The sequence below is a fragment of the Aulonocara stuartgranti genome (genome assembly GCF_965226115.1).
Source record: "Aulonocara stuartgranti genome assembly, chromosome: 20".
Taxonomy (NCBI): domain Eukaryota; kingdom Metazoa; phylum Chordata; class Actinopteri; order Cichliformes; family Cichlidae; genus Aulonocara; species Aulonocara stuartgranti.
In genome coordinates, this window is record NC_138956.1 from 27,177,981 (window position 1) to 27,205,546 (window position 27,566).

General features: G+C 41.8%; 1 protein-coding gene across 5 annotated transcripts in view; it reads right to left on the reverse strand.

Annotated features, from left to right (window-relative positions):
- The window catches only part of LOC309697274 (uncharacterized protein), a 207,073-nt gene that overhangs the window by 173,230 nt on the left and 6,277 nt on the right, over positions 1 to 27,566 (reverse strand). For 4 of the 5 annotated variants that reach the window (XR_014273780.1, XR_014273782.1, XR_014273783.1 and 1 more), the window contains exon 3: positions 10,197 to 10,261. The exons of the other annotated variant lie outside the window; for it this stretch is intronic. The gene's annotated coding sequence lies outside the window, so the exon portion shown is untranslated. The remainder of the gene's footprint in view (positions 1 to 10,196; positions 10,262 to 27,566) is intronic. 5 annotated transcript variants of the gene reach the window in all.

A 27,566-nucleotide genomic window follows, 5' to 3' on the forward strand; every position in this document is an offset into this window, starting at 1 on the left:
GTGTTTGATCAACCTTTGCGTACAACTCTGCCTGTGAGCACAGCAGCACCACCTACGTGGTGTGAGAGTGAATGAATAATGATATTGTACAGTTTGAGGTTCTCGAAAAGCGCTATATAAATGCAATCCATTATTATTATTACGTTCTGTTTACAGTTTTTGTTTGCAAGAGTCAGCCAATCAGAGTGGTTAGTCAATCAACAGTGGCTACCAGGGATGAACTTTGCGGTCGCATGCAGGCAGTGTGGGGTGTAACATATTCCAAAGTAACATCTTACTATAATCACATTAAATCTTTCAGTAGTGCAGTAACGGGACGTTGTTACTGTACTAAATTCAGTAATTACAATTCAGTTACAATAATGCTGAACTTGACTCTTAATAAATAAGGCATTAAATAAATGAATGTATTAAATAATAATACATTTTATTGCATACACCTGTTCAATTGTTCATTAAGACAAATACCTGATCAGCCATGGTAAAAACATGGTCAAGACTTTGAACCTCCTGAAGTTCGAACCAAGCACCAGAATTGGGATAACGGTGATTTAAGTGACTTTGAATGTTCATGGTTGTTGGTGACAGACAGGCTGGTCTGAGTATTTTAGACACTACTGATCTACTGGGATTTTTTCAGAGAATGGTCCAAAAGAGAGAAAGTATCCAATGAGCATCATTTCTGTGGAACAAAATGCTTTGTTGATGTTAGAGATCTGATAAGGAAGGCAAAAGTAGCTCAAATAACAACTCGTTACAACCAAAGTATGCAGAAGAGCATCTATGAACACACAATATGCCAAACCATCAAGAAGATGGGTAACAGCACCATAAGACCACAGACCACACTGATGCCACTCCTGTCAACGAAAAACAAGAAACTGAGGCTCACCAAAATTGGACAAAATAGGATTGAAAAGAAATTAGCTGATCTTTTGGGTCTCAATTCCTGCCACAATACTTGGATGCAAGGATATCTCCAAGTCATAAAGCTCTAATCATCTCAAGCTGGTTTAGTGAACATGACATTGAGTGCAATGTACTTAAATGATCTCCACAGTCACCAGAACTTAACCTGACAGAGCATCTGTTGTATGTGGTGAAATACAAGGCACACATCATTAACATGCAGCCAACAAATCCCCAAAAACTATATGATGCTAAAATGTCAGTATGGATCAAAATATCTGAGAAATGTTTTCAAACATCTGTTTAAATCTATGTAACAAAGAATGAAGGCAGTTCTGAAGACGAAAGAGGTCAAATCCTCTTCTGCCTTCAGAATAAGGTGGTCAGTGAATGTACAGGGTGGGCCATTTATATGGATACACCGTAATAACATGGGAATGGTTGGTGATATTAAAGTCCTGTCTGTGGCACATTAGTATTTGTGAGGGGGCAAACTCCTCAAGATGGGTGGTGACCATGGTGGCCATTTAGAAGTCGGCCATCTTGGATACAACTTTTGTTTTTTCAATAGGAAGAGGGCCATGTGACACATCAAACTTATTGGTAATGTCACAAGAAAAACAATGGTGTGCTTGGTTTCAACGTAACTTTATTCTTTCATGAGTTATTTACAAGTTTCTGACGACTTATAAAATGTGTTCAATGTGCTGCCAGTTGTGTTGGATTGTCAATGCAACCCTCTTCTCCCACTCTTCACACACTGATAGCAACACCGCAGGAGAAATGCCAGCACAGGCATCCAGTATCCGTAGTTTCAGGTGCTGCACATCTCGTATCTTCACACCATAGACAATTGCCTTCAGATGACCCCAAAGATAAAAGTCTAAGGGGGTCAGATCGGGAGACCTTGGGGGCCATTCAACTGGCCCACGACGACCAATCCACTTTCCAGGAAACTGTTCATCTAGGAATGCTCGGACCTGGCACCCATAATGTGGTGGTGCACCATCTTGCTGGAAAAACTCAGGGAACGTGTCAGCTTCAGTGTATAAAGAGGGAAACACATCATCATGTAGCAATTTCAAATATCCAGTGGCCTTGAGGTTTCCATTGATGAAGAATTGACCCACTATCGTTGTACCCCATATACCACACCAAACCATCACTTTTGTTGTTCCAACAGTCTTGGAGGGATCCATCAAATGTGGGTTAGTGTCAGACCAATAGACCACAATTTTGAACTGCTCCTCGCGTGTTAACCTCTTCGACATGTCAATGGCTGTGAAGAAAGAGAAACTTGTAAATAACTCATGAAAGAACAAAGTTACGTTGAAACCAAGCACACCATTGTTTTTCTTGTGACATTACCAATAAGTTTGATGTGTCACATGGCCCTCTTCCTATTGAAAAAACAAAAGTTGTATCCAAGATGGCCGACTTCCAAATGGCCACCATGGTCACCACCCATCTTGAGGAGTTTGCCCCCTCACATATACTAATGTGCCACAAACAGGACTTTAATATCACCAACCATTCCCATGTTATTACGGTGTATCCATATAAATGGCCCACCCTGTACATTTAATGAATGTCAATGGCTACAGAAAATAACAAAATAAATAGAAAATTACCTGGACAATAATCACAAATATTACTAATGATATAATAAACACACACACACACACACACACACACACACACACACACACACATATATATATATATATATATATATATATATATATAAATACATATATATATACAAGTATTATAAATAGAGGAAAGTGAAAAGTCAGTCAGTCTCGTTCTCAAGTTAGCACTTTCACAAAGTTGGGTGTCCACACTGCTAGCCCACCCGGCACGGTGACAATACCCCATCAGCCTTTCACGGCTGAGGGGTAAAAGTGAAAATATCTACTATGATATCCCAAAAGCTAATGCTGTGTTTTTGCAGGTCTCGCTTTTTAACAGAAAAAAATAGAAACTGTTAATTCCATAATGGTCATTTTTCTTTTTACTAAAATTTAAATTGGCCTCTTTTTATTGATTAAAAATTGTGGTGCTTCAGGCAGAAATTTTTCTTGGAGTAGGAAAACTGGAAAAAGTTTGAGAACCACTCTTCTAATGCAACCTGAAATTGTACTGTTTTTGTGGAAGAATGAAAAATATTTTAAAAGGCCACAAAATCTCCCATTTGAGAAGCTGTAATGAATATTTATCTAATTTGATTTGATTTGTTTTATCAGTTGACTAATCAGCTGCTTGATCTCATAAATGAACTCTGCATATGCTGTCGTGCAATCCTTACTTATTAGTGGCTTAAAGCTGATCTACTTCTCGGTGTAGTAAGTTGAATCCATTGAGTTATTTTTTTAAATGAGTTTGTGATTGATCACAAGCATGATCATCAGTATGTGTTGTTCTCAGCATTCCCTATGGATGAAATCAACTTTGTTTTGTTAGTACATTAATATCTTTCATCACCAACAGATACCAACACCTTTCCTCTCAGTGCTGTCCTGGCAACTTAACGGGAGAAAGAGGTTTATCAGCTTGTTACGTCAATCTCCATACCCCCTGCTTTGAGGTTTTTTAGCCTGTATGTGTGTGTGTGTGTGTGTGGTAGTAGTAGTGCATGTGTGCGTTTGTTTGAGCAACTGTGCGTATCAGCATACTCGTGAACAGAGTCAGTCGGCTCGCTCGCAGTCCCAGTTTCGCTCCCATTGAGTGATTGTGAGCGTTCGTTTCCTGCAGAGCAAACATGTTAGTTCGTCTGTTCTCACAGTGGGCAAACAGTGAAGGGGGCTCATGAGTGATGTTAATGGAGAGAAGATGGAGCGGGCTAAAGGGTAGATTGCGGAGGTGCAACGGAATATGATAGAGGGAATAGGGGTTTATAATCTAATGTGGAGCAAGAGTTGCGTCAGTATTTAATGCAAGTGATCACTCGCGTGTGTGTGTGTCTGTGTGTGTGTATAGGTGTGTGTAAGGGGCCACAGGGCAACCTTGGAGAGACTTCACTAATTGCGACCACTGGGTTTTACCTGAGGGTCTACTCTGGCTAATATCATTAGCTAATCTGCTGTGTGTTGTCCCCTTTGCCCTCTTCATCAGAGCAACCCACTCTAGTAACACAGCCAGCAGCATCCACATCCTTCCCCCCATCCCCCCCGCCTTACACCCCATGCCTACTTCCCAGAGCCCAGTGCAGACTGCTGAGTCCGGGCTTGTGCTGCTAGAAGGGCCCTGCATCTGGGCTCCACTGACAAAGAAGATTAATACCTCAGACACACACAGACACACAAGCGAGGGCATACTCACACACATTTCGCGCCCACGCAGCAAGGTACCCTCGTAGATCGTCACCAAATGCACACAAACACTCCAACCTCAATCTGAACTCAAAACAAAAGAGGGGTTCGGCCCAGGGTTCTCCTAACTTCCCACCACCCATACTCTCTCCTTCATCCCACCTACCTTTCTCCAGGCTGCGGACCACTCCACACTCCAAGACTATCTCCAAATTTCCCCCTCCTTAGCACCCGCTACCCCTAGACCCCACTTTAAATAGAGTCTCCGGGCCACAGAACAACAACTTTCTGCTGATGCGACTACTCCTTCATCCTTCCCATCTTTCCCCTCTTCCTCCCACTCTTATCACACACCTATGGATATGAATATTAGCTTTGAGCTTTGTTGCAAACATTATACCCATGTGGCTTTCAGCATGCTCCCGATGCCATCGGGGGCATCCATTTCCATTCAAAACCAACAACATCCAGATTGTTCAGTGAATGAAAAGAGTAGCACAACTAGTGAAAATAACTGGAAGCTCCAAAAATAATTAAGACATTTTATAAAATAAAGAAATCTGTGATCACAGTAGGATAAATAACTAGATTTTTTTTAATGCCAATTTTAAAGCACTGATGTTGTATTAGAATAAAAAGGAAGGTTATGTTACTTACTGATATGAATATCTCGTTTAAATCCGAAGCTTCTGTTGTTTTATGTTTTGCTTCTATCCACTTCCCTCTTCATCCTGTTTTGCCTTCCTCTGATAACGAGTGTTCTCCTTTGCTCAGGTAAAGTTTCATTGTGCCGTCTCATTGTCTTTTTACATGAGCAATGTAAAAACATAAATCAGTGCTGTTGTCTTCCTGTTTTGGTTGTGCAATCGAGCCCTACTTTTCTGAGGTTTGGTAGCTGGTGGCAGATAAACCTGCATAGGTTAAAAAATAAAATAAAAAAACTTCTAAACAAGAAATCCAAACATTGATGGTGTCACTATTCTATTAACAGTCACTGTTTAATGCTAGGTTGAAGCAAAAGGAAAAAATTAGCATGTCAACTCTTAAATTCCCGCAATGTGGAGATGATGATCTCAGGGAGTAGTAAATGTGAAACTACTGACACCTATGTTAGCTAGAAAAGGTCAAAAAGGCAAAAGGGAAGTGGCGAAGTCTTAAGGAAACAGAGGAGAGGGTTATTTCCAGATGTGAATTATTTCTATACCTCATCTCTGTTCAAAGTGGAAACTCCCTGGCAATCCCCTGCCTCCTGCCAAATGTGTGGTTTGACCCATAAGAGAGTGGAGAGACGGGTGTCAAGGGGGCTAGAGGTGTTGACATAACCTTCTTCACCCACATTCACCTGTGGCAGCCTGCGGGACTCAAGCACCACACCTGCCACTGGAGTCCAGGTGTATATGTATATGTATACAGTATGTGCGACTTGGAGTTGTAGGAGGAGGAATAAAGAAAATGGGATCGAGAGAGAAAAGGAAAAAAAGAGCTAAGTGAGTGGAAAAATATTTGACCGTAACATCAGAGCTAAGGATCAGATAAAAGAGTAATCACTTAGACAAGGACGACTCTGGCACATCGCTGCACGCTTAAACGCTTCCCGGTGTCAGCACATTGGCTGCTTGTCAAAGCACAGAAAGAGAGCAACAGAGAGACTGAGATGGAAACACCGACCGAATCTACCACTGAAGCCAAAACTGTTTGGGGAAAAACACGGACAGGAAAAGGGTGAAGCGTCTCTCCTGGTGACGGTGTAAGCGCTCACTCAGCCACAGAAGGTGGTTTAAGGGGTGAGCGAAATTGAAACAACCAGCAGACACTTCCAACAGAAATTCAAACTCCTGGAGAGGAACAACAAGAAGGCTTTTAGATTAATTAAAAATGAAAAGAACTCCAAAGAGAGACGAGCTGTTTAAAGCACATGAAGCGAGGTGCTAAAAACCACATCCACCCTGGCCTGTGTATTAGGGAAGTTACAAAAAAATAACACTGCACTGTATTCCTCTTAAAATAGCTCTGACACTTTAACACAGAAAAAGCTTCATCTTCGTCTCTTTGTCACACTGTTTGTTTCTTCTTAAAATTTTGTCAGATCATCAAAAATCCTACCTTATAAATTTACATCCTTAACAACAGAGCTTTGATTTAGTGTACGAAACAATGAAACCGTAAAGTAGAAAAACAACCCGCCTGATGTTTTGCGAGTTATCAATAAGGGATTCAGTCTTTCCCTATATGTGTATCATAGTGTGATGCACTATACGATTCATGCACCAGAGAGAGGTGACACGAAAATAGCAACAAAAGTGGGTTTTAACTGATTTGATATCTGGCTTTATAGCATCCGTGAAAATATATCAAACTGTCTTTTAGACCGCGCGTGTGGGTGAGGCGGTGAAAGCAGAGGTAATATTATTCGAACAAAAATAATAAACCACTTTTACCATGTAATTTTACCATGAGCTATATTTCAATATCAGAATAAAAGGGGAACATTTGTGAACATTATAAAAATGAATAACTACAGTATGTGTCATGATCAAAGTTGTAATGTTATTTGGGATATATTGTTGGTGTATTCTTCCAGTCTCTGCACCCTGTCGGACCGGCTTTCCATGTCCTTATAAATAATTCATTTTTTAATCTGATTTACCAGAGCGATTCTCAGTGTGTTAGTCACATATTCAATAATGGCGTACCGTGAATAATCTGGCTGTGTATTTCTGTGATTTTCCCCCGTTTTCAGCGTAGGGGTGGGGAGGTCTGTCGGAGTCTGAAAGTAACTGGAAGAGGAGAGGAGAGGATCAGGTGCATCATCAGTCAACATCCCTACAAGATGACAATGAACAGATGCATGCCGTTTTTCTCCACATCCATGTTTAGGATTACTTGTCTCTCTCATCTGGAGCTTGAACATCAGTGCTGTCGCTCCTAACGCTTTCTCGTCGCCACACATCTGGAGGGCCTGGGATGGCTTTTTCAATGATTAAACAATTTCTCATCTGACAGTGAGAGGTAGGAAATTATCAAGTAAAAAAAATGAGGTTGTGTTTAAATACTATAAAACTTCTGCATGTATAGAGTGTTTTTTAAGGATCTGCATAAAAGCAGAAAATAAACACATTAACAATACAAATCAAAATCTGAAACACACATGAGACATTTTCATTCATTTCTGGTTCTGGAATTTTTTCCAGTGTTTCGTCACAAAAGCAAAACCATGGCAAACAAGACAAATGATTTATAGTGGAATAAATTGTATTGGGGAAATGGCTTCAACAATGTAAGACAAACACATGCTAAAAATCTTCTTTTTTTTTTGTGCTTCTTGAAGCAGCGCAAACTTAAAGAGTGTGACACAAACATTTTGCCCAGGGTGCTGTATCCTTCACCAACACTGTCTGGCCGCAAACATTCAAATGCAGTTAACCAAAACCTCGAAACACTGCAGAAACTGATTTTAATAAGTTTCCATATTGTAGCTATGTCTTTCAAAAAATATGTATCTAATTTACAATCATGCCAGGATTATATTTTTTTCAGCCACAGACAAGTGAGTCCCACAACAATAGAGCTGGAGGTCAATGAAAGGGTTCATACTGTGTCAGTACAAATGAAAGACAGTGCACGAGATGCCACAAAGCTGGAAAAATACGCAAAAAGAAATACTGCGTTGAAACAATGGGGCCGCAATGTTGTGCTTCTATAAGGACAGCTTAATCATAGAGCATTTCCCCTAAAGGCCGCATGATTGAATTACTGAGTTTATAGGTTTGAAGAGATACACACACACACACACACACACTTACTTGTTTTAGTACTTCACTGTACTGAAACTGAGAAGACACATCTCAAACGTCGTGAATTAGTGCGTTAGTGTATGTGCACAAAAAAAAAGAAAGGGCAAAAAGTACATAATTAAGGACAGAATTAGCGAGTCCTTCCAATTCGGAAAATGCATAAACAAGACTAACAGTATATCTTTCAAATACCCAATTAGAGCACTCACTCTTTGTTCACTCAGCAAGTTTTATTCATATTCAGTGGTATTAGGTAACTAAATATGAAGCTGCGGACCAACTCCTGGAAAAGCCGTCATCTATTAACTCTTTTCTCACACAATAATTTGTAACTTAGAAGCTTAACCTCTGACCGTTCGCGGACATACACAGGGACACAGGGTTAATCATAAATATGTCTTGTGGAAGGATGTGGTGTGACAGGACTGGACAGCCAGTCCTTTCACATCTGCATGCACACCAACATTCTGAACATACAGCTCCAACTGTAAGCAGCGTGAAGCCTCAACAGTTGGCTTGACAAACCTAGAGCACCCCCTAGTGTCACTTTTCCATAATCCACAATCTCAACAAAATGCGTTTTTGATGACGGTGTTCATAACAACCATCAAATTCTGCGAGCCAAAGTGCAGCAACATAAGGATTAAGCATAAGCATTATTATAATAAGACATTTATTTTCTAAAAACTAAGAACAAAATTAATTATAAAAGAAAAACTACTCAGATCGCCACTGTCTGAGAGCAGAGCTGTGACTGGCCCACACAATATCATTTTAGATATGTGAATGAACAAACCTTTAAACTCATTTTCCCTGTATTTAATCCTAAGAGGTCAGATTGGAATGATTTTTAACATGCACTTTAACACAGCCCAACTTCTTTTTGGGCAGTAACATTTGAATAAATGAGTAGTTTTACAACACCCAAGTTGAAGCCTGACCTAAGATCTTTCTCTCAGGCTAGAAGGCAAAGATCCCACTTAGATTTTGGAGGGCTGAGTGCGATCTGAGACCTGGCTCGGCATCCAAAGAAAATCCTTGGCTAAAGCCTAATGTGCGTTTCCATCCAGACTCGTCTAAATGTTAGTGATTAAAAAGGGAGATATGAGAGCCGAGGCGTTTCTGCAATCTTGCACATCCTAATTTGGTACTAGGGGAGTTAACGCACCTGCCAGCTTCCTGCTGACGAGGGTGATTTCTCAACTGTTGTTGTTCGTGCCGTCAGTTTAAGGAAAGGTGAAGACAGTGAGATAGGGAGAGAAGTCTAGGCTGGGCAAGACAGAGCAAACACACACGCACACACAAACGGATCTCTGGCTGCTGCCAATGAGAGCCAATCCTAACATGTGAAAATGTTGACTGCTTGATGATTGATGGTAGTTATTTGTGGCTTTCTAACCCTCCTCCTTTGCCTCCACTCCCCTCCTCTTCCTCCTCTTTCTTCGTCCTCCCCCTCCTCATCATCCCCTCTCCTCCTCCTCATCTTTGCAACCCCCCCCCCCCCCCCAATTCCGAAAATGTGAAGATGATTAATAATATGTAATGTTGCATAAACAGCCTTCTGTCCATCACTCCTGCATTGTCTGACATTTTTTTAAAACCAGAACAGAGTTAATACTTTGTGTACTCTCTGTGTTAACCATATGTAGGTAAAATATAAACTTGCAACAAACATCCCTGAAGATATTAATAATAATCCATCAGAGTGTTATAAACATTTTTGTTCAGAAAATAAAACTTCTAGAAGCCTTCTGTGAGAAAATTTTGATTTTTCTCATTATGTACATCGATATTTAGATGTGCAAAAGACATAAAGACATGGAAATGAAAACAAATCAATGAGCAACAGAGCTGTTCTATTACTGCCACACTGCCATCTCTCCATCCATCATTGGCTAACACTGTGCATTGAAGTCAGCGTGTGTCTGAAGGAGGAAGAGGAGGAGGATAAGGAGGGAGGAAGACGAGAGGACATCGGAGGCCACAGTGCAAGCTCCTCATCCATCATCCTGTAAGACCAAACTTTAGAAGCAAAGGAAAAGGGCGAGGGGAGAGGATGAGAAGAGATGTTTTCTCAGAATGATTCTTTGCTTCCTTCCACTTTTCCTCAAGTAATCAATGAGGCAAAACCATGCCCTCGATGTTCCAACAGCACAGGAATTCCTCCGTTTCTGTGACTCACCCTCTACAACTAACAGTCGCTGCCCCTTCTGGCCGGCCCGCTACAACGTCCTTCCTCTGGCTGGTCTACAGACAAACGGGGGAAGGGTCACAGAGAGAGAGAGAGCGAGCGAAGGAGGAGGGAGGGAGAGAGGGGGAGACAAGACAGGACAGGGCCTTTAGTCTAGAGATCATTACCTTTACATTATTAATGTATGGCCAAACCACAAAGGACATTCGCAGACAATGAGGAACAGAGTGACTGCTTCTCTGCTCTTTACACCAGAACCCATAGAGAAGGTAGATTTTAAGATTAAAGTAGGTCGTGTGCCACCCTAAATGACTTCAAAAGGCCACTCATAAACAAGTTATTCAGTGAATTTCTTTGCTACAAAATTAATTTCTTCCAAATTTTATAATCAGGGCTGACTATCAAACTTCTTCTAAACCAGAATCTGTGCATATCTTTAAATGTATATATCCAAAGGGAAATACGCTTAAGAAAACAACAATTAAAATCAAAGAATTTTTTTCCCCAAATGCAAATAAATGCATGAAAAAAACCCGCCTGTGTGTTTTTGTATGTATATGCAAGGCATAAACGCAGGTTTGGCAGACAATTTGGTGAAGCAGTGAGCATAATTAAGGAGTGTGCTGTGTGTTTCATTAAATGCTCAATATATCTTGTGTTTTCTGGATCATTTAAGCCCCATTACAGAACAGTGGCACTGCTTTAATTTCTAAAGTGCCTTTGAAAGGCATCACCTCAGGCGCTTATTTCTGCTCCGTCACACACACGTATGCACGTGCACACTTCTATATGTATACATCATGTGCACACACTTTTGCTAGCGTGCAAGAAATGGCCCTGCCCACACACCTGCATTTTTACTCACACATACAACAATTTAAAGAAAAAAATCAGACCCTTCTTATAGTTTAAAACTTTATTTGTCTCCTCTCTGCTCATTATCTGCAACCGTCCCACTGTGTATCATGCTGCATAACAGATGACAGCAGCCTTGCAGTGGCTGAGGCCACTGTCTTGGCTGCCAGAAGCATTTGACTTGCCAGCTTGGCCGGAGGATGAACTCCCGGACTAACTGCTGCCAAGGTCAGATTCTCCCCGAGTGTGTTTGTGTGAACACAGGAATACTTGTCCATTTAGCTCGAGGTGTTAATGCTGATGAAGTTTGGTTTGGTTACTGTATATGCACCGTTGTTAACATTACAGGAGAGAGAAAAAAATCCTTTTGCGCTACTGCAAATTTGAGCTCGAGTCGCTGCACGTGAAGGTATGTGAGAAGTGTCTGCTGAGCCAGCTGCAGATTGAAGGGAGGTGGAGGTAAGAGGAGTGTTGTTCAGAGCAATTGATACATTGTGAATAGAGTGGGCTTCCTGTCCGTGTTTTGTGGCTAAGGTGCTAAATGCTTCAGGAAACCAGATACACTTGCACATCCTCTAAACAGACAGAGGTCCAGGGTGGAAAGTTGGAGGGGTAAATGGAGTAAGAGCAAAAGTAGAGAAGGAGCCAGTCACTCTGAGGTTTCACTGTAGCCCTCCTGCTTCTTCTGTTAGCGCAAGATTATTCAAACTGTTGGCACTACAGCAGCCGCGATGGCAGCTTGAAGTCAAAGAAGGGTTCATTTCTCGGCGAATGCCTTTGTTGTTTGTTCTCCTTCTCCTCTCTAATGAGATGGAATGTGGCTAAATTAGCAGCTGAGAGGCAAAGCTTCATTTACAAGACAATCAAATGATCCTTTACAAAACACACTCAATATGCATTAGATGTCGGCTTTGTGAATATAGGATGGCCTCTTTATGCACTCAAATGAGGAGGGGGGGAGTATTTGGATGGTGCGCGGTGGTGAAAAATGCCAAACTGAAATCATCCATCACCATGCAATATAAAGGCCTGCAGCGCTCTGAGTGGGTGAGAGGAGTGAGATGTTTGTAGTGGCCCACTGGGTTTCCCCTCTGTGAAGGAGGGAATGCGTAAATGAACGTGTGAATGTTAAAAAATGTTCTTTTTATTAGACGAATTGCATCATTAAATCACATTATAAAAACAAAAAATGCACCATTAATTTCCTTCCCAAACAGCCGTAAGTACACGTCTCTCTGTCCCAGTGCCCATCTCTGTGTACCCCCATGGGGCGTCAATCTCAAAGCTATTTCATTCCATTATACTGATCAGTCCAGTAGGGCAGATCTATGAACACATGTTCGGGAATAGAGTTAGAAGTGAAGACAAAAGGGGGGAAAAATCAACTTTTTTAACTAATTGTGTGTAGGCTTCTTCCTCTGAAACAGACATGCCAGCAAACAGGTAGTATCTCCTTTCCACTTTTTGCCCTTCCTCCATCAGGACATGAAAGGTGGCATGAATAATAGATGAGGGAGGTGATGAGATCAATCAGAGGCTATCAGTCCAGGAGATAGGAGTGGACAGAGTAGGATGTAGATCTGCTGCGGACTAGAACAGCAGGGCTGCTGTCAGTGATAGCAGGAAGAGGCACAGATAAGCTCTGATCTGTAAAACACCAGGATGTCTTGACTAGAGAGTCCAAATATATGTGCAGAGCGGAATGAGAAACATCTCATCACGAGCCGGCATCCACACCCATCCCCGCATGCATTGACCTCCTGCACCTCTGCATCTCACATCTGTGACAATGCCACCGCTGCATGACAAATGCAAACAAAAGGTTCACCTATTCATCACTGTAGAGAGGAGGGTGGGGCTAATTATACAGCTGTGAAAATTATGACATTCTGCTGTTTGTTTGTCCTCTAAGAGATTACAATGCTGAGGATGAAGGTGTAGAGGGGAAAAAATAGCCCTACAGCTTCTCCTCCTTCATGAAGGAGGAGAGACACACAAAAAAGACAGACTCGCTAACACACACACACAAAATACAGTTTGCATCCGTACCACCTTGTCTTCGCTTGCGGGCGTGATTAATCCAGTGCAGCGTGAGAAGATTTTGACCCTAAACAGAAAAGTCCTGTTGAGGCTGCAAGAGGCACTGATTTATGTTGGTACCACTCCATCCACATTAATTATCCCCATGCAGGTGCAGGCCCAAATTCTTCATCCCCCCAGCTGTACCCGTATGCTGGGATGCACTGAAATACACATACACACACACACATATGAAGACTCAAATAAATAAATAAGGCAAGCGCATGCAGCCTGCCCTCATTGTGGTGCCAGGCTGTACTTATGGTGTCTGGGTGGCACAGAGAACACTGGCCGTCACAGCCGTGAAGGATTGTGCACCCAGATTTAGCACAAACGCAAATAACAAACCAACTGCAAACACGAATAGACGCACACAGAGTTTGTCCTGAAACGTGGTTTTCCTGACTCCACTTCTTCTCTGAGAAGCTTACCATGCTCCAAGAAGGCTCCACTGCAAGCTTTAAAGCGCTAAAACTGACCTTTAGCAAGTCCAATTTCCAAAGCAACAAAGTTTGTTTGAATTTATCAGTTGTGTAACTATATTCTATTGTATGGTCATGATTCTAATAGTGTGCATGGTCCAAATGGTGCTCTATAATACTACTTAGTTACAGTTATTACAGTACTCAAATTATGGAAATAATAGTGCAGCTTCAGAAACATACTAGTCACCTCTGCCACCTATTTCAGCATTATCCACTACAACGCATCTGTGATCCTCCACTCCTTTATTTCTTTCCCTTATATTGGTTTTGTTCTGAAGTTATTGTCCCAGGTGTCACCAGGCTCGCAGTTACACCTGCATTTGTGTCTGCATGTGTGTCTGTGTGGTACTAGCAGCTCTACCACTGTGCTTCCCACCACTGTGTTAACAGAGCTAGTGGTGTGTGATGTGTCACTGAGAGCTCAACTCATTATGGCCTACATTAGCACCCTACCTCGCCCTGATTACTCCCCTGCTGAGCTCAAATCCACAGTACAAATGTGTTTGCGTGTGTGTGAAATCAAGACGAGGCAAAGGAAGCGAAAACGGAACACAGGGAGAAAGAGAGAGAGACCTTTTTTCACTTTAGGATGAACACTGTCTCTTCATCCCTGTGACAGCTTCCTCATTTTTCTAATACAAATGGCTGCCAGTGCTGGTCGGCATGCATCAGGAGCTTGGGAGTGGGCCCCATCACTGCTGCTCTGTCGCTCTCATTTATTACCCAGTTTGTTTGCACTCTTATCCGCGGCCTTGCCCTGCCGGCCCATCCATCAACACGCAGACACACTCAGGCACACATGTATACATGTCTACCCACCGACTGTCAGCACATAGTATTCCTGGGTAAGAAAAACACAGACGTATATGTGTACGTAATGCTTTCACATTTACATAAGCTTTTATATACTTATCGCCACACCAATGTGATTGTAAGGGAATATTACACCACACACTTACATGGCTAGATCAAATGGCGAATTCTCCCACATTTCTTTTTCCAGTAATACCACTTCATCACTGCCATCTGTTCTTTAGCTCGTTTTCTTTCCCCGCTCTCATTTTCAATACGTAAAGACTGTCTCCCAATCACAAATTCCCAAGAGAATAAGTTATGTGAAAGAGCATGGCGCTGGTCAAATCCTCTTTTATCAATATCAGTCAATACACATAATCTTACAGATTCATCAATCAATAGCTTCAAGAAAGCCCAGACACAGATCACGCTATCCCTCGGGGGATCTTTGAACATGTTTGCACAGAGGACAAGTGTGTAAATCCAACCAATCACAACAGCAACACCTTTATAATGACTGGGAGAGTGGTGGGGGCTATCTTTGTGGAAACAGAGATTTGAAGATGGCAACCCTCGTGCAAAGAAAGTGACAAGTGCGATTTAAGCATTGTTTTTTTTTAAATATGTAAAATTTACAGCTTTAAAATACTAAATAATTTTTAATCAAGCATATTTAAGGACCTTTTAAGTTTCTTCTTTCATACAATTAATCAGAAAAACATTGTCTGTGAAATTGGGAACATTTTATAAAATATTATCTTAATCTGTATATTTTTGCTCAGTTATTTGTGAAAATAAGATGCACTAAAAAACCTCTGACCAAATAAGAAACATAGTGAAGGCTTCGAAAAGTTTTATCCATTCTGAATCCATTATTTAAATCAGAAATTTAGTGTGGTCCCTCCAAACCTGATTTAATCTAATTTGTTGACTTTTAAAAGTTTCCAGAGTAAATTTTGAAATGCTAACAACCAGACAATCCAGCTAAAATTTGTAGGCCTTGAGGAGATTAAGTCCACTTCACACTTCTAGCTATAACCTCAAAGTTGAACAGCTTCACATACAGCGTCAAAGAAATATGTTTGCAAAGGTGCTCAATATATTGCATAGTGTAAATACAGACAACGTATAATGTTCCACACTTTAATTTCCAGTGTACTGAAAATACCTAAAGTCATGATCGATCACATGACCTCCCATTGATTACAAAGCTGAGAGACGTTTATTTGGGGCACAAATAGTACACCCATACTTTATGTTAAAAAAATGTAAATAATTTTAAATAATTAAAATCGGCTTAATTTTGGCCTGTCATGAAGTTAAATTATTAAATGATTACTAAGATAAAACCTGTTGTTAGTCATTTTAACCATCAACCCAATGCATGAAGTTGCTCCCGCCTTTCACATATAAGTTGCTTGCGATGTTTGTGCTGTAGAGCCCCAGTGTATTTCACAGACTGTAGATTATTGGGTCATTTAAACACTTTGTATGAGCTATAGCTCAAATAGAAAACCCCTAAAAGAGGGAGGACTAGATCATCTGATGCGTTATTAAACAAGTATTACAAATTAAATTTTACCGAAAACCTTAAATGCACCTCCTGTTCAGGGCACTAGACAGCACTGAGACCAAAGCATAGATTTCTCATACTGTCTCAAGGTCACACCACTGCACAAAAACCCATCACCTTCCTGTTAAGTGCTACTTCACTAAAGCCATATTTTTCTTTTCCAGGGACGGATTAGCCAGAGACAATCAATAACATTAATTATGTCTAGTGGAGGTCTTACCTAAATAGACAGTTCAAGTGGGAAATGTTAAAAAAAAATAAAGGTTGATTCTTTACACTGAGTATATAAAAGATTCACAGTACAAATCCTTATAAAACTTTGTGGTTTACATAACCCATTTATAACAGTGAAGTATTCGTCTTTCATATGCAAATTAAGCACAAGGGGGACTTGATGAAAAATACTGATATGCTTCATCATTAAGATATTCTCACATTCAAACCAATCACTGTGTGACCACACATACACAGTCCCCCCCTCACAGACACACACATACAGAGCATGTTTTGGGGGCCAACTGCCAGCAAATGAAGGATCTCCTTCCCAATTCACTTGTTATTGTGCTGTCTGGGTGACAAGTATACCTATAGAGTGAGTATTTATTTCCGGAATGTTTTGTTCCGTTTTCCTGCAATGATGAATGTTTCTTTTATAAATCCATCGCCAGGCCTTTTAAACCATAAACAATATTTCTCGAGCCCAGATTCCTTGTGCAGCAGTCTTGGGGAACCTTGAGATTTCCAGGCTCTGATTTAATGGCTCGTAATTCTTGAAAGGCAATCCTTCTTCACCCTCTGACGCGCAGATGCACCATCGTTCGGGCAGCCCACCATGCTTGCCCTGTGCTCCTCTCCAGATCCCCAGGCCAGGCCAACGCCAGATAAAACTATTCAGCTGGAAACAGCACCAGGTCCCTTCCATCAGTGGCACTGGATGATCTGCTGGGGGCTGACAGGGCAGGGCTTCCCGGTAAGGTTTTTTTGCAGACTGTGTGAGGAATGCTGCTTGTGAATCTGAGACGTCTACTGTGTGCTAACGGATCGGTGAGAACAGGAAGATGAGTAGTACGGCACATGGCTAATTAAACAATATTATAAAAGGTGTCTTTTAACCCCTTGAAATCCTACTAGTGGTAACCCTTGAAGCCCTTCTCACAAACGTAGGATTTCTATCATATTCCAGACCCGATCATAGGAAAAATAGTCAGCTGTCGGAAGTCAATGAGGGTGCCTGTCGATGCAGCTAGCCTCGGAAAAATCTGGAAACTATTCTAATGGTCATTAAATCACGTCTTTATTAATATACCCTGAGGTGTCAAAACCTATCATTAAAGGTACAGAGGAGGTCGTGAAACATTGTCTTTAAGGCAGGACAGAGTTCAGACTAATAGGCTTTGCTAACCGTGTGCTTATGATGACTGAAGAAACCTCTAAATTAGAATCCAAGCTCAGACGCTCTAAATAATGGACTCCTGTTTACACTAGGACACAGTGATTGCCTATATTTAGCCAATAAACACTGAAATACTTTGTGCACCAAACAGATAATGTTGAAAATGGGCAGACGACACATGACTGAGGAAACAAAAACGTGTACTTGATTAATTCAAAAGCAATGTTGAAATTAAGTTTTAAGAATTGATTGAGCAAGTACTGCACAATAAAAGGACACCAGTGGATCAAAGGGGACCGGCGCATATGCTGCAGGCCCGGATGCGCTGTCTACACTGGCTGTCTCTCACCTTTTACCCATCCCTGTTGCTTGTCATGTGTTTCTATGGTGGATTAAGAGTTTTCATGTGCTATGCGCTGAGGTGTTTTTTTTCTGTTCAAACTGATCTCCCTGTTGGAGCTCAGTCTGGGGGGAGTTCTTTTTTCTCCTTGTCCTTCCTGATGTTGTGCATTTTTCCATTGTTCGGTTCCAGGTCGCTGCTCGTGCAGCTGACCGGCCAGCTACCTAGCCTGACCTGTCTCCCCAATGTGATGTTTGTGTATTGTATGTATGGTCGACAAGGTCAGTCTCTTAATTGCCCCTTGGGGATAAATAAAGTCTTCTGAATCTGAAACCAGGGTGGATTAAATATTAGACTGTTCGGAAGGGAAGTTGGGCAATCAGAGGGCACAAAACGGAAAAAATCATTAAAGCTTTCTTTCGCATCTGGATATAACATGAGACAATTAAGCACCAACATACAGAGAGAATATAATTTGGTGCTTCATGCTGTTTAACAAGCTTATAGCAATAATAACTAAACAAGGATCCTTGATAATGCCTGCAGACATGCAGCTCAGCTCGTCTCCACAAGTCTGTGCAGTATTTAAAAACAATAATCAATTGGTGGTTTTTAATGGCATAGGCTGTTAAAACATTAGTGAATTTCACATGACACTGAACTTTACCTTACCACTTCTCTAGACGCCTTTCATCGTGGTGGCACGTGGCAGAGGTTACGCTGATTTGAAAATATGCAATAAAAGCACCCCAGCAAGTCAACTAAGTACAAGAGGAAAAACAACAGCAAGTTAAAAAAGCAATCATTAAGCTGGTATCACTAATTGTGTTCCTTCCTCTCCTTGTGTATAATCTCTGGTTCCTTGCTTTGCCTTCATTAACAATGGATGAATTAATTAGAAACCTTCACAGGATTTCTGCACAGTGAACCCAGGAGATAAAAACATCCTATTCCTCAGACCTGCTCCTTTCCTTCTTTCTTCTTTTCCGCACTCTCTCCTCCCTCTGCTCTTAATTGTATTGTTTGCTTGTTGTGTCGATAGCAGGATTAATTTCACTATAGATCAGGATTATTGACCTTCTCGTCAATGTTATTTCATTTCTGTAAGGTGCTAATTATAGAGAACAGGGAGAAGCAAATTGCACTGTAACTTGCCTCACTTGCTTTCCAATAAAACAGAAAGAAAACAACATTAATTTCCTCTTAGCTGCTTTCCTTGGCGAGGTAAATTCAAACATTATCGCCCTATCTATGACAAATAGAGGGGACGCTGTTAGCGACTGTTTTACTTGATTGGTCAACTTTATATTCACAGCACTGTTGATTACTCTGACCTATTCCTCTCAGACAAATGCCATTCTTGTCACACTGCTCCCTTCTTGGTTCCCTCACTTCATTTCAGAGAAGGGGAGGGCACAGTTCATAAACAATTAACCGGCTGGATAAGTGATACACTCAAGCGCTAACAGACCTGAAAAACATTGTGTTAAATTCTGGTAATTGACTGGAGGGAGGTGAGCACCAGGCCACCGAGACTGAGCAGGCAGTATCTTAGAGCTGGTGCTTTGGGGGGGGGGGGGGGGACACTTTTGAACCATCATAATCTCATGAAAGGTGACAAAGGACCACACTTTTTTCAAAGGGAACGTGAAAGGCAACAGTATAAATGTCTTTAAATAGGCAATTACAGCCAACAAATCAAAAAAAGATCTCCAAGTCCAGTAATTTGCCACCATTATGGTCGTTTTGTGATTGAATCTACTTCCAAAGGTCTACCCAAGTACAATGAGCCCTAAGACCCTCTTATCCACCCTTTTCTTCCCCTCTCCACCCCTCCCTTCTCCAGCAGTCCTCTAATGAACTGAAAGGTCAGAGCACTAATAAAACTATTAGCAGAAATGAATCTCTCAGATGTGTTAATGCACTTTTAATTCCTGTTAGCAAATTTCATCCCCCAGCAGTTTGCTGCCCGCTAATGAGAAATAAAACGCCCCGCTCTAGGGAAGGGGGATGGGGGAATGGGTCGATGCTCCGGCTACTCCATAGCAGACTCCATACGCACACACACAAGTCATATACACTAACACTGCACCTTACAACACCCTGGATGTGCTGGATGTTATTCACGGACCGAGGCCTGTTTTCAGCCCTGTGATTCCGCAGGGTTAATTAAAGAGCACATCTCCATCTGTTCTCATTCAGCCTCAGCTCAGTCTCTTCCCATCAAGCACGCAAGACAGTCTCACACACACACACCCAAACACACACAACTGAATCGCGTTTTGACTCTGCTGGCGCTCTTCGGCACAAAGACAAGAAACTTGACAGTACGGTGTTCACAGGGACACAGGTAAACATGCTGGGTCTTAAAGACATGATCTGAGCTCTCAGCCTTTCCTGACCTGACTAATGAGGTACAGACAGAAGATGTGACCCTGATGTCAACCGCTAACAGAGCTGGAGAATATACAGCCATTGTAGACAAGATGTTCCCTGTGTTTGTGTCAATGTGTCTGTCAGCTCAGCTGCCACGTGTGACCTTTCCCAGGAAATCAAGTGGGCTTTTTTTAACAACTTTTTTCCACTTACAAGGTGCATATGCTAGTGGAAGAAATCAATTTGAGCAACTAAGTCCATTAGTAAATAATTAATGTATCACTACAACTGGAAGCAGACAAAATGTGTTAGGAAGTTGGATTTACTGAGTCAGAATGAATGAAATATATATCTGAAATATGACTACAGCACTGTACAACAGTCTTGAACCACACTCTGTCAATATTCTGTGTGACCACCTTTATTCTTCAGCAAAACTATAGTAGCAAAACTTGGTTGCACTTTCTTGTTTCTCTTGTAATAGTTTTCATGAATAGTTCTCCAGGCTTCACAAGAGTCACAAGACAAAACCTGAACTTTTTATAAGTCCCATTACACGTGGCATAAAACCATCAAAACATTTCATAAAAAGAACATCATACCAGTAGAATTAATTGAATCATAAATTCTGCTCTCTACCAAAAAATCCTGCAGGAGAATGTCGGGCCATCAGTTGAGCACACCTAGATTATGCAGCAGGACAATGAAAGACACATATGAATCTTTTCAGAATGAAATCAGCATTTAAAAACTGCATTTTATATCAACTTGATTGATCTTTGTCTAATATTAAAATATCACTGATGATCTAAAACATGTAAGTGTAACGAATATGCAAAAACTAAGAAATCAGGAAGGGGGCAAATACTTTTTCACTGCATTTGACAACAAGTAAAGTGCTTTTGGTCCCATCCCTGGCTGCTGGGGTGGCACAGTTGTTTTTTTAATTGCATAGATAAAATGAAACACATAAATTTGCAAAACAGACAATTAATTCACAAAGTGATAATTATCCTGTAACAGAGGTCAAAAACTGACCTTTCAATTTGACTGGCTGACAACTTGATTTGGTTTGTTGAAAAACTTAAAATTAAATATATCTTTTTTTTCACAACCACAGAGGGGTAACTGATAAAACTGAGAGCACAAAAATGAAACGAAGAGCCCAGGGGGGAGGGGCAGAGAATTCTATTATCAAACTAAGCCTTTTAATCAATAAAGAGATAAAAGATATTTTAATCAAAGACATATTTCCTTGTTTGTATAATGCTTCTGCCGCCAACGTGCACATAATCTTTAAATGCTGAAAAGGATGCATAATGCTCTCCCAGAGAGCCACTCATCCATATAAACACAAAATAGGAGCAGTCAGCAGAAATACACACCAGCCCGGCCCGGCTCACAGACACTCCATAGACGCCAAATTACATTAGGATGGGCATATTAAGGGGAATTGCATCCTGTAAACTAGAATATTATTTCTACACACAAACATGCTGTGTATCCATACACACGCACACAAATAATTTTTCAACATCATACTCTCCCGTCCTGTGCTCACTATTAAGTAACAGATCCATATTGTTATATGTGTGTGCCTGAACATACACACGTAAACCATAAACACAAAGCATGGTGCTATTAGTGTGAGGGCTGTTTGTCGGACATGCAGGCATCCGCTGGCCGTGGCTAAAGCGTTTCAATGAGATTAGAGGGGTAACCGGAACCCTTCCAGGCCCACTGAACTGAGCTCACACCAGGATAACAAGTCCAGAGGTGGTGAGCAGGCTGGATCAGGTTCCAGGAGCTAATGGGTCAAATACCAACTGACACTTAATTGCGTGATAAAGTGTGCACATTTAGTTTTGTGTGTGTGTGTGTGTGTGTGTGTGTGGGAAGGGGGGTGTTTTCCTGTTTAATTCTCCTTTAGATTCCTGTATATGAATACTATTCTTGGTACAAACAATCTGTCTGTGTGTGAGTGTGTGTGGTCAAGAACAGTACACTCCTTGCAGTGCATCAGAGTTTGCACTTCTCCACTGGGGAAGCAAACAGCAGCTCCAGTAATGGTGATTCATGCTTTCCGTCAGGCCCCCTGACAGGCTGGGTTCGATCCCCTGCTCAGCGCGCTGTAGCGGCAGTAACAGCAGCCGAGCCAAGCGCAGGACCACGGACATCATCATAACTGCTGAGGGTGTGCTGGGCTGCTGACATATTGATCGACCCTCAGTTAGAAGATTTGATAGATTGACCCGAGACTCTTGACTTTAAACAGTAAATCGAGGAGGACAAATCAAAAAGTCTGAGAAAACAACTGAGGGAAAAGGTTAAAAGTAACAGATATAATTCAATTCATGCGTTTAAGAATGCAACTGCAAATTAACCTTTAGCCTGTTAAAAAAAGAAGAAGAAAGAAACTATATTGGTTTATAAGAGCCCAAAGTCACCTTGACACAATTTCTAACTGCTTACTGATGACCAGTCAAAAAGTTTTCAAAAAGTACTTATACAAGCAGATAAATAAAACACTCTAAATCAGACTTCATGACTACACTACAATAATCTGCATATAGAACCACACCAGCAGTCTGCAGGCCCAATAACATATCAGACAGCCAGGCAAAGCTTAAGCCCTTTCCTCCTGTGGGTCCTGTGGGGCTCAGGGGCCAGGAAGGACCAGAGAGGCTACGAACTCACACTAACGATGGAGGAAACCGTGTCCAGTCGGCTGGAGCCTGAGATGGAACAGAAGACCCTGCACCATTGTTCTGCCAACACACTGACAGTCGGTGATTTAGGACCAGGGCTGCCCAGGAGCGTTAGGGGAGGGACAGGAGCAAGGGAGGTCAGAGAGAGGCTCCACAGGCACCCTTCAACAATCTTACCCGAATGCCTCCATCCATGAGATGGCAGAATTAATCATGGCTGACCTAGTGCGAGGCTTGGACCTGGCTCCTCTCCACCACCCCTATCCCCTCCATCGACCCCCTCTTCTCCCTGGACAAACATGACAAATCTTGTGTTTATTTACTTAAAAAGACCAGGAGAAAAAGCAAAAGGGGGGCAGATAAAAAACTGTATAAAATCAATACAGAGTTAGTAGTTCCTGCCCTGCTGCTGCTCTTTCTTGTCTGAGCAGCAGAAGAAACCTAAGCTCGGGATAATAAGGACTCCAGGAGGAAAGGGACGCAGGTGCCTTCAGCTACCTCCACATAACTGGAGGGAAATGTGTTAAAAAAAAAATTTAAAAAAAAGCCAGCAGAGAATGAGAGCCTGGTACAAAATCCACCTAAAAATTACTTTACTACAAACATACCTAATTACCACCAAATAGGAATTTTAAAAAGCACTATTTAATTTCTCTGGATCATCTTAAAAAATATGTAAGACAAGGCCTATGGTGTGCGCAATGTGTGTGCATAGTCAGGCATGTTGTGGTACAGCTAGTTTCTAAGTTTGAGTGCAGGCAGCAGAGGATTGAATCCACAGAGCCTCTGCTCTCGCCACATGACAGGGAGAAAACAGATAAGGCTTGCTCTCAGGGGAGAGGGAGGGTGGCCATCAAGCTAAACCCCTAAAAAGAAATAGCAGCAGTGAGTTGTCAAGGTTTCTGTCATATCCTACATCACGTCAGCCGCCCATTCCATCCCATCTCCTGGCAAACCATGCAGACTGCTACGGCCAAGGATGAAAGTGCTTGAAAATGGGAGTCATTGTAAACCATTTTCTGCCCTGGAGCCCCACCACCAACACCGCCCCCTCACCCTCACCATCCCCTCCATCTCCACCCCTCTTCTTCCCGACTGCTCTTGAAGACAAATGGGTCCAGGGCAATGACAGAGTGCCTGATCCACAAATCACCAGCGGCCGGTCTGCTCGTCCACTGCTTCCTCTTCCCCCACTGCCTCCTCCCTGCACCCAGCCTCACCCCCTCCCCGTTCCCAGCCCCTCCATTAGTCATGTGCACACGGGCAGCAGCCAGCAGCCATAATTAGACAAGGACAAATAGCCAGCCGCGGACACGGACGAGTCCGGCCGCTAAATAAGGGCCTGTTTCCATACTGAAAGGTGGGCGGCAAGTAGGGCCAAGGAGAGGACTGGGGTGTCAGAGAGGGAAGCAGAAAGGAGCTGGTACTGTCCAATACACCCTGTGACCATCTTGCCCTGGCCTGGCAACTCATTTATTTTCCTACAGGCCTATGAGTTGAACCTACACAGCTAACCACATACCCCAAAACTAAACCCCCGCTCCAACGCCACTGCACACCTCAACTCCATTTACAATTCAAACTGAGTTGTATTCATGGTCTTGGTTACTCTTCTCAAATGATGGTTAGTTTGGAAGGCTATCCTATAAACAGATTCATTTCATGACTGTTAAACTTTTTTCAAAGTGTTGAAAGTGTAAAATTCAAGATCAAATTGTTTTCTATACAAAACCCGAACACACCGATTCATCTGTCAAGGCAAGGGCAAGACATAAACCTCATACAACTCTCCATCACATTCCTGTCAATGCACCACCACTACGTCACTTGTTTTTGTGGGTGGTCAAACCAACTCTAAATAAATAAATTGAGTAAGTAAAGCAATGCTGGAGCAATAAAGCGCAATAAAGAGGTTTCAGGGTACATTAGTTGTAACATTAGAAGGGTGGAATTAGCAAAAATGAGAACTCACAGAATCTGATTACACACGGCCGAAGAAACCGGCAGTCAACAAAATATAAATTACAGCCATATGAGCGTAGGGCAGGCTGAATCCACAGAGGAGTATCAGTAACAATTGCTTTGGCCAGGTCAGAGCTGCAACACACTTACTGGGCAGAAGGGGGTCGACAAAAAATGACCGCCACGCATACACACACACATGCGCACACGTACACATGCACACAGCATGCTCCACCAGAGCAAACCTTATTGATCTACCTCCTAATTTCCTAATTAGTTTTTATTGGATTTCATAATCGTCATCAGGACACATCAAAAGAAACTCAAAACCCCAGCAAGATTTTCTGCCCTCCTCAACATAATTTTTTTAAGCTGTGAAAATGAAGCCATGTATTCAATTCCAAGTCCCCAGCTGTGAGAGCGATCCTGTTTTTTTTTCCCCCCACTTTGCTACCAGAACTCCTTGGACAGCAAACACTGCACAAACACACATTTTCTCCCATGTGTAGTAACCGATGTTTAGCATTGCACATTTTCTGCATGATCTGCTGCTATTTGTCACACTGCGCTCCTCTGGTTGCCTCTCACTTGTAGGATTTGTTAAACATAGAGCTGAAAGAGGAGAAGAAAAATGTGTTCCTCACTAACACTGATAGTGGTCACTGTTCATTCAGCAGCTTGGCTTTCTTAAGTCTTTTACAGCTCATGTAACCTCACAAAACTTTTGTCATACCCCCTGGTGACTCTAAATTATTATTGGAATTTATCCCCATCACAGGAAATTTCTTTCTGCATTATAAATAACGTGAATACCACAGCTGCATGTACAAGAAAATACTAAAAGACTTCATTTTGAGCAGTGAACAGAGCAGCTGGCCAATAGTTTCTACACATTTTAATGTGCCAGACGTTATACTGAGTAGAGAAAGCAAACGGGGTTCAGAACATAAAAACATGTGGTCCTCATTCACATTTGGAACACTTGGATTCACTAGTGTCTGCTTATGAAGAACTAAACAGACACAAAGGCTTCCATGGGCTTCAACTTAACTGCATCTTTGCTACCCTATCCTCTCCAGATGATCCTTGGTCTGCAAAAATTGAAGACCAAGAGCATGAAAAAGAGGGAGTAAGAAACTATGTTCCATATAGCGCTGTTCTCTCTATTTGCAACACCCCTCTAATGCCAAAGTGTGCCAAAGTAAGAAACTGTAATAATACTAAAAACCCTCCTTTTCCAGGCTTTGCTGCACTTGCTAAATGTTCACACCCAGATGTTAAACAGCCACAACAACTGATTTTTTCTTTTTTTTTCCTCTTTGTTATGGCCCCATTTTGAGACAAAACCTCTGGCATGATGACACAGCTGCTTTGAAATGAGGGTGATGAAGATAAAGACAAGAAGAGAATGAAAGATGTTGCAGGATTGTCATTGTTATTGACAGCAGAGCACCAATAAGAGCTGATGAGGCAAACCTAAAAAGTAATCTTTGTGAAGTATATAAAGCTTTGTGTGTTGGCTCTTTTTGTGTTTGATTAAAAACAAGTCTGCTATTACTCAATGATCCCAGAATGACAAATTATTTTTTAATATTCACGATACTTTGAAACACATATTAGGGTTAGCTATTTTTTAAATCTGTGTAAATTAAACAGTTTAAACAGGGATAAATGATTTACAGTCCATAGAAAGGGCTAAGTTGAATAGTCCAGGTTGTGTTGAAATGTATCCTGTCGGATCATTCTTAAGATCTTGATGTACACTTGTAGGTAATTAAAATTAATCATTAAAAATAAAGACGTGTGTCTCATCAGATAGAGTTAAACCAGGTATCAAAGCCAGCGACATCCTGCTGGCTACATCTACCTTCTACATAGCGTTTGGTGAGGTCAAGAGAGACGTTCTCTCCCTTCTTCTGTCTAGTTGTCTCAAATAATCGACACCTTCACTCCACTCTGTACTACAATTTCTTACTGAATAGGTGAGCCCCGTCTGAAGAGCCTCTTAGTGACCCCACCGCTTCTATCACATCATCCTTTGCTCACACTGAGGTGTATAACGGGGGCACAAGAGAGCAGAACGAGCTTAAATCCCAGTGAAGATGTTTTTGGCCTTGATCACCAAGCCCATCGATCCCTGGCTGATTCCCACTCAGATACGTCTTATTTTATTAGTGGCTTCGGCCTTCTGCCGCCCCATTCCGCTGTGATCAATACCAGCTTGGGGATGGCCCTTATTTTTCACTTTTAGTGCCTTAACGCTGTTTAACCGTGTCACCTGATAAACGACAGGCCTTCCCCAAACACTGATTTCCTATTGATTTCTCCCTCATTCAGCCATCCCTTCCTTCGTCACTCTCCTATTGTTTTTATCTTCAGTTATCTTCTCCCCCCAACCTCCATACCTTTAGTTGAAACGGGTCAGCTAACCACCTTTAGACTATTTCAGCCACAGAAACCCATTTTGTTAAGAGTTAGCTGAGGTTCAAGAGGGTGGATCATCTCCTTTAGAGAGCTTGTAAAAGCGTACATCATTATATCATTATGTAAGATCACAGTAATTTCAAACCATTTCTATGTGGTGCTGAAAGGTAGGTTTGTGTTTCTCATTTTACATCATTACCCACCAAACGGCCCACACACAAACAGTGGTAGAGGTCTATCTGTGTGCATGCAAGCATTAACCATGCAGGATACAGTGAGCACCATGCAACAGATGCTAAGACAACCTGGAGGGAGACAGCTCCATCCATCATCCACTGAAGTCCTGATGATCGAAGCAGGGCTTGGACGAT